We start from the raw sequence: 11,889 nt of genomic DNA on the forward strand, positions 1-11,889 counted from the left end.
TATTTTTTTGCCAATACCAAACTGTTTTCAGGACTATAGCTCTATAATAGAGCTTGAAGTCAGTTTTGGCTATACTGGATTTTTTGTTTTTCCACATAGAGTTGAGAATTGTTCTTTTCAGATCTGTGAAGAATAGTGCTGGGATTTTGATGGGGATTGCATTGAATCTGTAGATTGCTTTTGGCAAGATTGTCATTTTTACTACTTTGATACTACCTATCCAAGAGCATGGGAGATCTTTCCATTTTCTTGTATGTTCTTTAAATTCGTACTTTAAAGACTCAAAGTTCTTGTGATACAAGTCTTTTACTTGTTTTGTTAGTGTTACCCCAAGGTATCTTATATTGTTTGTGGCAACTGTAAAGGGTGATGTTTCTCTGATTTCTTTCTCAGCCCTTTTATCGTCTGTATATAGTAGGGCTACTGATTTTTTTTAGTTAATCTTGCATCCTGCCACTTTTCTGAAGGTGTTTTTCAGCTGTAGGAGTTGCCTGGTAGAGTTTTACAGGTTACTTATGTAAAGTATCATATCATCTGCGAAGAGTGAAAGTTTCACTTCTTTTCCAATTTGTATCCCCTTGATCTCCTTTGTAGTATTGTTGCTCTAGAAAGAACTTAAAGCACAATATTGAAGAGATATGGAGAGAGGGGACAGCTTTGTCTTGGTCCTGATTTTAGAAGAATCACTTTGAGTTTCTTTTCATTTAGTTTCATGTTGCCTGCTGGTTTGCTGTATATAGCTTTTATTATGTTTAAGTATGTTCCTGTTATCCCTGATCTCTCCAATACCTTTATCATGAAAGGGTGTTGGATTTTGTCAAAGGCTTTTCAGCATCTAGTGAGATGACAATGTGATTTTTGTTTCTCAGGTTGTTTATATAGTGGGTTACATTGACAGATTTTCATATGTTGAACCATCCCTGCATCCCTGGGATGAATCCTACTTGATCATGGTGGATGATTTTTCTGAAGTGCTCTTGGATTTGATTTGCCAGTGTTTTATTGAGTATTTCTGCATCAATGTTCAAGAGGGACAATAATCTGAAGTTTTTTTTTCTTAGTTGTGTCTTTTTGTGACTGGGTATCAAGGTTATTGAAGCCTTGTAAAAAGAGGTTGGCAATGACCCTTCTACTTCTATTGTGTGGAACACTTTGAGGAGAATTGGTGTAACCTGTTCTTTGAATTTCTGGTAGAAGTCTGCACTGAGGTGTTCTGTTCCTGGGCTTTTTTTGTTTGGAACACTTTTAATGACTTCTATTTCCTTAGGGGTATAGGTCTATTTAAATTGCTTGTCTGTTCTTGAATTAATTTTGGCAAGTGATAATTATCCAGAAAATTGTCCATTTCCTTTAAACTTTCAAATTTTGTGGAGTACAGATTTTCTCCTAGGCGTCCCCAGTCTTACACTGACTGTCCTCGCTGGACGGTTCATGACCTGAGGATTATCTGGATTTCCTCATTGTCCATTGTTATGTGACCCTTTTCATTTCTGATTTTGTTAATTTGCATGTTCACACTTTGCAATTTCATAAGTTTGGATAAAGGTTTGTCTATCTTGTTGATTTTCTCAAAGAACCAACTCTTTGTTACATTGATTCTTTGTATTGTTTTCCTAGTCTCTATTTCATTGATTTCTGCCCTTATTTTGATTATTTCCTGGCATCTACTCCTCCGGGATGAATTTGCTTCTTTTTGTTCTAGAGCTTTCAATTCTCTAGTGTGATTATTCTCCAGTTTCATCATGTGGGCACTTAGCGACTTAGCGCTGTGAACTTTTCTTTTAGCACTGCTTTCAAAGTGTTGCACAAGTTTGGGTATGCTGTGTCTTCATTCTCATTGAATTCTAGGAAATCTTTAATTTCTTTATTTCTTCTTTGACCCAGGAATGGTGCAATTGCACATTATTCAATTTCCATGAATTTGTAGGATTTCTGCAATTAGTGTTGTTGTTGAATTATAACTTTAAAGCATGGTGGTCTGATAAGATACATGAGTTATTCCAATTTTTTGTACCTGTTGAGGATATTTTGTGTTATGGATTTTTTGGACTTAAGATTTTGTTTGGTTATTGAATCTATTTCTCCTAGTGTATCTTTAATGCCTGAGATTCTCTCTTCTGTCTCTTGCATTTTGTTGGTTATGCTTGCATCTGTGATACTTGACTGTTTGTTCAGCTTTTCTATTTCCAACATTCCTTCAGGCTGTGTTTTTATTGTCTCTATCTCAGCTTTTAACCCTTGTACTGTTTGAAATGTTTCTTACAATTTTTGCTTTGTCTTTTCCTCCATTTCTTGCATTTTTGGTTTGTTTTTTCTTCCATATTTTTCAGGGATTTTCTCATATCCTCTTTGAGGGCCTCTATCATTTTCATGAAGCAGTTTTTAGGTCATTCCCTTCTGTTTCATCTGCATTGGGATGTTCCAGTCTTGCTGGTGTAGAGTCTGTAGACTCTGGCAGTGTCATATTGGTTTTTCTGTTGCTGAGTGTGTTTTTATATTGTCTCTTTCCCATCCCTTATTCCAGTGGGTGCATATGGGACCAGGGTTCCCTTCCAGTGGCTGCAAGCATGTCCAATACTCTGGTATATGCTACAGTCCAGTCTCCAGGCCTTAGCTGGTTGTTCACAGGGCACAGGAAGGTGGCCCAGAAACAGGCCCAGCCCTACCTAGTCCCATGGGTAGAGAAAGAGACTAGGATGCTGGCAGTCTCTGGGTGGGTTGGCTCCTGCCTGGATGGGAACCACAGTGGCAGTCTTTAGTCCTCAGGTAGTTTCATGCAAGGCACAGGGGGGTGGCCCAGAAACAGAGCTAGGCTTACCTAGACCCGTGGTCAGAGAAAGGGACTAGGATACTGGGTGCATTGGCTCCTGCTGGCTGGGATGAGAATTGCAGTGGCAGTCCCCAGGCACAGTAAGGCAGCCTGGAAACAGGCCCAGGTTTATCAGTTTTAATTTTTAAAAGACATTTTATGCTTTTTTTCTGTAGGGACTGTGTTAATTTGCATTCTAATAAAAAGACCCCTTCCTCATTTATCATCTTTTCTTTTATTATAGCCATTCAAATTTTTGTGAGATGATATTTTGAATTCATAGCTTCAATTCAAAGCCTGTGGGAAAATGAACTCTGAATCCAAATTAAAAAACATTTGTTGAATCAAGTGAATCTGGAGTCAAAATAAGTTGAAAACAAAGAGTAGAGACAAATTATCAAGGCTTACTACAACGTCATAATAATCAGCCCAGCACAGATCTGACAATGGAGTCAATCCTCCTAGGTCAATGGAAAAGAGACTCAAAACAGGAGTCCACTTGCTCTGGTGGGTGGAGTAAATTGTAAAGGCAACTCACTGAAGAAAGATATTCTCTTCATCAAATGACATCAAAATAATTGGGCACCCATCTGCAAAACAGAAAAAAAGCATTATTCTTGAGCTACACCTCATGCTTCATAAGAAAATAACTCAAAGTGGATTATAGATCCAGATGTAAAAGACAAAAACATCAATTTTTAGAGAACCCTTGCAAAAAGGCATTTGTGACCTGAGGTTAGCCAAAGCATTTATTAGACTTGACACTAAAAGCATAATCCATAAAAGATAAATTGACAAATTAGACTTTATCAAATTTAAAACATTTTCTCAGTGGAAGATGCTTTGAAGAAAATGAAAAGACAAATTATGGCATAGCTGAAAGTGTCTGCAAACCATGCATCTAACAGGAAAACTCACAACTAGAATGCCTCCTTGAAACGCTTCAACTCAGGTGTAAGGAAACAAACACCAAGTTATCAGATGGGGGAATAAAACCTTCAACGGTAGCACCGAGTAGTTAGTTAGGCTTCTAGTCCCAAGCATGATCTCCCTCCTGCTGAGTGGGTCTTAAGTCCAAATAGAGATGTGTTTGTTACCTCCATGGTATGTTTGCCACTACTGCACCATTAAGATTATAGTGCTATGCTAGTTCTTGAAGGGAACCCTATCACCCCAAATGGGAAAAGTTCATTAAAACTACACATGTATATTTATTTATACATGAAATGTGTGTATCATAGAGATTTTGGATTAATACTTAATAGTATGACTCCTTGTGGTTTACCCACATCCCTTCCTTCTTCTGTATCTGTCTCCCCCAATTTCCTGAAGAGCTCTCCCTTTCCTATTTCCCCTTTCAGATCACAGCATCCCATTATTCCCCTTTACCCTCCTCCCACCTCTTCTCTATTTACCTCTCTCCTCTTCCCTAAGGAACCCCCCTTTCTGTTTCCCTGATAAGATCACTTGTACACTGCTATTCCCTTGTCTATCATTCCCCAACCTCCTATCCTGGCAATGGCTCATAGAGAATCTACAACCACCAGCTTACTAAAGGAGCATAAGCCTAACAACAATCTATAACCACTTGTCCCTACATCCACAAGTAAGCACAGTCCTTACCCCTCAACAAGGAAACTTCTTTTTGCAACAGACAGACCACACAGAAAACCAAAACATATCATCATGCTAAGTTGTATCTCTTCATCCCAATGGACACATCTACAGAATGCTCCCGCATCTATGCTAAGGAAACATTACAGGGTGAGGGAGACTGTAAGAGCTGGAGTATCAGGGAGCTTGCTGTGAGATTGTGTCTCCCAGTCAGAAGCTACACCTGTAAACCCTCACCAATATGACTAGCCAGACATGAACTGAACAAGGATGACACCAATGTACATGCCAAACTAGATAGAAAGAAAGTCCACAAGCCTCAACCCTACACACACAAAAAGCATTGGCAACTGAACAAAACTGGGAACAGGAGAGGTGGCCTTCCCCATGGAAGAGCACATGAGAGTTAGTTGTCTAGTGCCAAATGGCCAACCCTAAAAATATACATACAGGTAGCATTATAGGGACTGAACAGATTATATTTAGGATCATATATATACATATATGCATGTGATAATAATTAGTGAAAAAGAGAGCCATGAAGTTGAAGGCAAGTGTGGAGGGCATATGAGAGCGTGGGAAAAAGGAAAATTAGAAATGTTGTAATTAAATTATAATCTTAAAAATTAAAAACTCAAAAGAATTGAAAGTCTTCAATGCATGCTTTTCTATGGGGCATTTGTAAAAGAAAAGTAACCCAAAGATGTTCAATACCATCAACTACTAAGGAAGACATGGTAATTTTCTGCTGCATGCCCTTGGGGTTGGCTATGAGAACAGTTACAGTTCAAATCTGAAATACCTACCCAGGGTCTTGCTTTGAACTCTTGTTCCCCAGATGGTGGCGCTATCTTGGCAGGCTGTGAACAGAGTTTAGCTGCCTGAAGAAGCTGTCTAGAGGCAGGCATTTGGAAATTATAGCCTTCTCCCCAGCTGTGCAAGCAGCCTACACCTTGTTCTCCTACTGCCACACATGGAATGGTTCTTCTGTGCCTTCCCTGCTGTGATGCTGCAACTCTGAAACCAGGAGCACAGACCAAGTTTTCCTTACGGGGGTCTCTGTCACACACCTTGGTGCAGTGATGTGAATGCGGCCACTGTGTGTGTACACATGCACATTTGTGTGTGCCCACATGCAGAGGCCAAGAGTTGTTGCCTTGTTTGGTTGATTTTGTTTTTTGAGACAGGGTGTCTCACTGACCTGGGACTCACTGATTTGTCTAGGCTGACTGGTCTTCAAGCCTTAGGCATCCATTTATTTCTGCCTTCCCAGTGAACACACCTGGAGTTCTCATTCTCTCTCTCTCTCTCTCTCTCTCTCTCTCTCTCTCTCTCTCTCTCTCTCTCTCTCTCTCTCTCTCTCTCTCTCTCTCTCACCCACACACACACACACACACACACACACACACACACACACACACACACACACTCCCTGTCTTGCCTCCCACACCCCCCATCTCTCTCATGTGTATGTGTGTGTGCAGTTTTCTGGGAATCAGACTAAAGTTCTTGTGATTTCAAGGCAAGCATTGCATTAACTGAGCTGTCTTCATCAGCACAACTTGCCAATTTTGACAAACTTAATCATAGGTTCACATATAGATAGCACATAGTTTGCGTGAAACACAGGATTTCTATTTCTGGTCCTCACCTTGGCAAGATGAAAACGTAGTTTCCATGAAACAGGTGCATAAATGTTTACAGCTGCTCTATTCCTAATCTCCCCACACTGAGCACCCCAGGTGTCCTTCACTGAGCAGATGCAATATGCTGCATCAACATCCACTGCCAATACACACAGCAAGCTAGTTTCAGAAAAGCACACGCTATGACCCCTATATACTGTGTTCTCTGAAGATGAAGCTTTGTGGGTGACATGGAGCAAAGGTCAATAGCCCTGTGGCCTGCCTGGAGCCCAGGAGATCGATGAACATGGCCCAACACAAAATCCCAAACTGCCTGAAACACAAAGATCTTGCTTTGCATGAATGGTGTTTTGGTAACTCAATTGCACAGTGCTTGAACATGAACTTTGTAGATGATAGCATTGTGTCACCTTGTGAAATATTAAACATCCAGGGTGTGCTGTGACTAGAGAAAGATAGCAGGAGAGAATTTGGGAACAGGTGATGAAATCATTCTGTACATCGATTGCTGATGTTGATGGCTGTGGTAGAGGCACAGATTGAAGTATGTGTATATTCATAGAGGGCATGATTAGAAAATCCATCACAATGTGATTAATTTAGATTTTAGCATTTCAAAACTAGATGCTGCTGTGAACATTCTTGGTTATATTAATTTACTTTCTCATCAATGAGCATCAGATTTGGTGCAGGCAAAGCATGTTTCTCAGACCTCTTAAATATCTTAATAACAGGAAAATGACACATGGTTCCTAGTACACACATTGAAAGCTACTTAGCAAGCACTGCTGTGTTACTTCAGGTATTAGTTACATTTTTGGTGCTCCGGTAAAACACCCTGGCCAAAAACAACTTAAGGAGGAAAGGGTTTATTTTGGTTCAAGGAGAAATAGATTTCATCCTGGTGGAGGTGGCATTGCATGGAGGCAGGAACAGGAAGCTGGATGGTCACATCTGTCCACCAACAGGAAGTGGAGAGGGGAAACAAGAAGCAGAACTATACTATAAAACATCAAAGATTGCTCCAGTGACTCCCTTCATGCAGCAAGGCACCATCTCCAAAAGTTACCACAACTCCCCAAACAGTGCAACCAAGTACGGGCTAAGTGTTCAAATATATAAAGCTACTGGTGCCATTTCTCATACGAAACACACCTCTTTTGCCATAGCTTAGCTTTTTTTGTGGGTGTGTAGGAGTGCAAGTTCATGTGTGTGCATGTATATGGAGGTCATTCCTCAAGTATTGTCTACCTTTTTGTTTGAGACAGGTTATCCCCTTGATTGGCAAGCCCCAGGGATTTGCCTGACTCTACCTCACCAGCACTGGGTGTATGCCATCGATGCCCAGTTTTACTAACATGGGTTCTAGATCTCGAGTTTGGGTGCTTAGGCTTGCAAAGCAAGCACTTTGCTGACTGAGCAGTCTATTTAGTCCCTGACCTAAGTTAGTATTTCTAACATCATTAAAATGTTCTTCCTGATATTGTAGACAAGAGTAACTGAGGACAGGTTAGAAAACATCCATTTCCTGAAAGAACATCACCTCCTCTTTAAACCCAAGATCCATTGGCTCTAGACTCTGACTTTTGCTTTGAGGGAGGGTCTCCGGTAACCCAGGCTGACCTCTAACTTACCATGAGGTCGAGGATGGCCTCAAATCCCGTATCCTCCTTCATCAGCCTCCTGAGTACTGGCTTTGTAAGCATGTGCCACCACGCTCAGTTCCACAGTATGAATTTTCTATCCATCACTTTGTGTTGTTCCTGGAAAGTCTGCTTTTCTGATTTTCTGATTTTTACATCTGTGCATTAACTGACAGAGGGGAGGCAACCTTCCAGCAAGAAGCCTCCTCTCCACTCTGAGAGCAAGCGCTCCTCCCTGACTGGCCTCTGGTCCCTGGGAAACACTCGCTGTTGGCAGATAAAATTCTCTACACATTTCCTTTGTTTTCTTTCTCCATCACCCCTGATAAGTTCTCTGTAACGATGTAATTCATCACGAGAGGGTCAAACCTTGGTTTCATTGATGCAACAATTAATTAGTTAGCTTCCCGGGACTGCAAAGTTTCTGTTCTGGATGAATGACTGGCCAAGCTCTGGAGCCATGATACATGTCTATGCAGCCTTAATCACAGTTGAGGTTCTGTGGGAGGCAGGGCCCCTTCTGCTGAGCTGGCCGCCTCTGAAGCTGCACTGAGAGCTGCTGCCAAGCTGCATCCATTGTTACCAAAGCTGGGACTGGTCACCCATTAAAGGAGAGGAGATTGATTTTCACATGGAGTGTGGCAGTGATGACTGAAAGGGTGGGGTCTTGAATTGCATTCTTTGGGGAACTAGTCGTCACTTATTAGATAAGAAATTAGATAGCATGTAATTAATTAATTACTAGTGTTCAGTGATAATCTGGATTTTCACAGAATCATGTGGCCATCTAATTTTAGAATTCTCTCTCTGTGGTGGTTGACACTGATTCAGCCACACAGAAACTAGGATGGCATAGGACACTTGTCTCTAGGCATCTCTATGAAGGACCGTCTATATTTGTTCACCTCTGTGGGAAAGCTCGCTCCAACTGTGGGAGGCACTTCCCAGGGGGCTGTGGAAGGAGGTTGAGCCCCGGCATTCATTTCTCTGCTTCCTGACTGAGGATGCGATATGACCGCCACTTACCACTCCTGCCTCCATGACTCCTCCACTGTGATGAACTGTCCCCTGAAACTGTGAGCCAAAAGAAACCTTTCCTTCCCCAAGTTTCTTGTTTTGTCACAGCTGCAGGAAAACTAACTGCAAAGCTCACGCCACAAAGAAACCCCACCTCCACTTGCAGCTCCCCCATCTGCCCCCAACCATTCCCTAAGTCATCACTAGCCCATTTCATCCTAATAAGTTCCTACAGCTTGTGGCTTGTACAGTTTGTGTACTTCTGTGACCCACTCTTATTGGGATAGTACTTGAGGCTGATCCATGTAGCCATGCTTATCAATGCTATGTTCTTTTTCAGGACTGGATAACAATCCCACTGTGAGGACTTAGCACATTTTTGCTTATCTATTCAAAAGCTGGTGAGAGTTCGGTTGTTTCAGTTTTTGGTTTTTCTCAACAGTGCTGCTTTGAGCTAAGAAAATGTACTTTTCTGATTCAATTGGATCTACACAAAGAAATAAATGGCTGGGTCAGAAAATAGCACCGTGTCTGCTACATGAAAAATGGCCACCATGACTCTGCCATTTACACTTTGCCAGAGATGTCTGAGGGTTCCAGTTTCCCCACATCTTCCCTCAGGACTGAGAATGAGATGCTCAAGATGGAGTCTTCCATTAATCGGTTATATGCTAGGTTTCTTTCTACACAAACCAGGGTGACTCTGTTTTCAGTTGTAGTTAGTGGAAGGCAAGAGCATGCCTGATTTGGGAATGTGAAGAGTAGTGAGACAACCTCCTTGGAAAGCCTTTCTCTGCCTTTCCTTTGTAGGAGGTGTTGACTTTCATTGACCTGTAATAAACCTTGTGCAGACCTTGTCTGTTGTGCAGACTTTGTCTGCTGGACCTAGGCTCTGAGGACCTGAAAAAATGGGAAAGACTACAGTATAATTCTGTAGGCAACCTTTACTTCAGTTTCAGTGTACTTTTATACACAAATATGCATAACAAAGAAAGCACTGATCATAAAAACATGATCAGAAAAATGTGTAACTAAACATCAATAAGCACCTACTAAATATAAACAGAGCAGCCCTTCCCCAGAACTTTCTCAGAATAGACCAACTGAAATACATTGCTTGGCATGTACTACAGATTTTATCTGGGAAAACACCAAAAGAAAAGCAGAAGACCATATCCGGATTCTGGGTACACTGATCAGATTGGGTTCTATAGTTATGTTCTGACATCCAACAAGAATAAGCATGTCTGATGAATTGAATGTAAATTTTCATCACAGGGGCCACAAAATCCAGGGAACAAAATACACCTGAGGTAAAAAGTCCTCTGCCTTCTTTTCCATGGAGCTTCTTTCACAGTTCCCCGGGGAGCTGTCCACATGCATCAGTCTTTTGACTGGGTTCCAACAAGGAGGAAATTCCATTTGCCTGTAGCCTAAGAAAAAGGTACCTTAGGAAATGAGAGATGAAAAATCGACAGAAGAAAGATCCACAGGCACAGGAGAGGAGGGATAAGCCCAAATCACCTGAAATCTGGGCATCCAAAGACCTTTAGCATGCAGCCATGGCAGCAAACAGATTTCCCTCCTGTACTCACTGTTACTAGGACACTGGAGCTCAGCTGCCTAAGTTAAAGCCAACAGTCCTCCATCTGCTCCTCTGTAACCTGAGGTCAGTATCTGATATTCATAGAACCTCCCTCTCATTGGGAGATGTGGAGATGCAGCCACAGCCTCCCAGGACACAGTGAGGATGGCTGGACTAATGCTTATAGACAACATACAGTAGCCACACAGTCAAGAGTCCCAGCCCTTACAACATGGCCCGGAGAAGAAGCATCCTGGCATATTTAGAAACATCACTGATCTGCCCCCTAAATGCCATCTACATCCTTGTCTCCCACCACAGTCGTGGCAACCCAAATTTTCTTCAAACATTGCCAATGTTGCCAGGAGAAAGAACTCCCAGAATGCACTCAGCGCTTAGTAGGGGCTGTCATTATCAGTTCCCATCATTTGCCTCTGAAACTATCCTCCTAAGTCCAATGAGTGAAAGTAATTTGAGCTAGGTGTTTGGTCTAGTTTTCTGCTCTTAGCTTCCTTTCTGCCTCCAACCCCCTTTGTACAAAACCCTTGTTTACTTTATCAGACTCAGTAGAGGGGTTCTCTCCATCATTTTGTCTCCAGAGTTGTCAGGGTTAGAACCTACAGCCCTAACAAGCTAGGCATGGTCACCTGTCCTCAATAGATCAATTAAGAAAACAAGAATACTTAAAAGGAATAAAAGACTTATGCAGTGCTGCTACAACTGGGGAGAAGAACAAATCAAGACACCCAGTGACTATTCCCAAGTCTGTCTTCGGGTTCTCACACAGGATTTAATATTAAATAAAAGGTAAGAGGTGTGTGCAGTTAAACAGTCCTGGACGAAGTGTTATACCACCCATCACTGGCCCATCATTTTTAGGCTCCAGTCTCTCCTTCAAGACAGTACAGAAAATTGTTAGAACTAAATAAAATCTATTACTTGTAAATAAGTGTGCCCGCACCCCCCCCAGTGCTGGCCTAAGATTTAGTTTTATTTTCTTTCCTAGCATGATATTCCTGGGAAAACCCCAATTTCTTGAAGTCCAAGGTCTTAATATTGTTGTAGGAGGGACACAAGTGCCTCTTTAGAATATCTTTATTCCTGCCGGTATAGTTAAAATACATTGAGGAAAAACATGTCTGGCAGATCCTGGAAGCAACCAAGATGCCCCACAACTGAAGGGTGGATAGAGAAAATGTGGTACATTTACACATTGGAGTACTACTCAGCAGAAAAAAACAATGGAATCTTGAAACTTGCAGGCAAATGGATGGCACTAGAAGAAACCATCCTGAGTCAGGTAACCCAGTCACAAAAAGACAACATGGTATATACTCACTCATATATGGATTTTAGACATGGATCAGGGGAGTGCCAGTGTACAATCCCAGGGCCAGTGAGTTGGGGAAACAGGAAGTTTCCCAAGAGATATGCATTATACCCAAGAGAAATGAAATGAGCAAGATCTACTGAGCAGATTGGGAACATCGGGGGAGGAGAGAGGAAACCAGAAAAAAGAGAGGGGGATAAGGATAAGAGGAGGGGAGAAGAAGGTATGGGGGAGCTGGAAGGTTG

This window comes from Mesocricetus auratus, unplaced genomic scaffold (assembly GCF_017639785.1).
Source record: "Mesocricetus auratus isolate SY011 unplaced genomic scaffold, BCM_Maur_2.0 Super-Scaffold_100007, whole genome shotgun sequence".
In the NCBI taxonomy this organism is placed as follows: domain Eukaryota; kingdom Metazoa; phylum Chordata; class Mammalia; order Rodentia; family Cricetidae; genus Mesocricetus; species Mesocricetus auratus.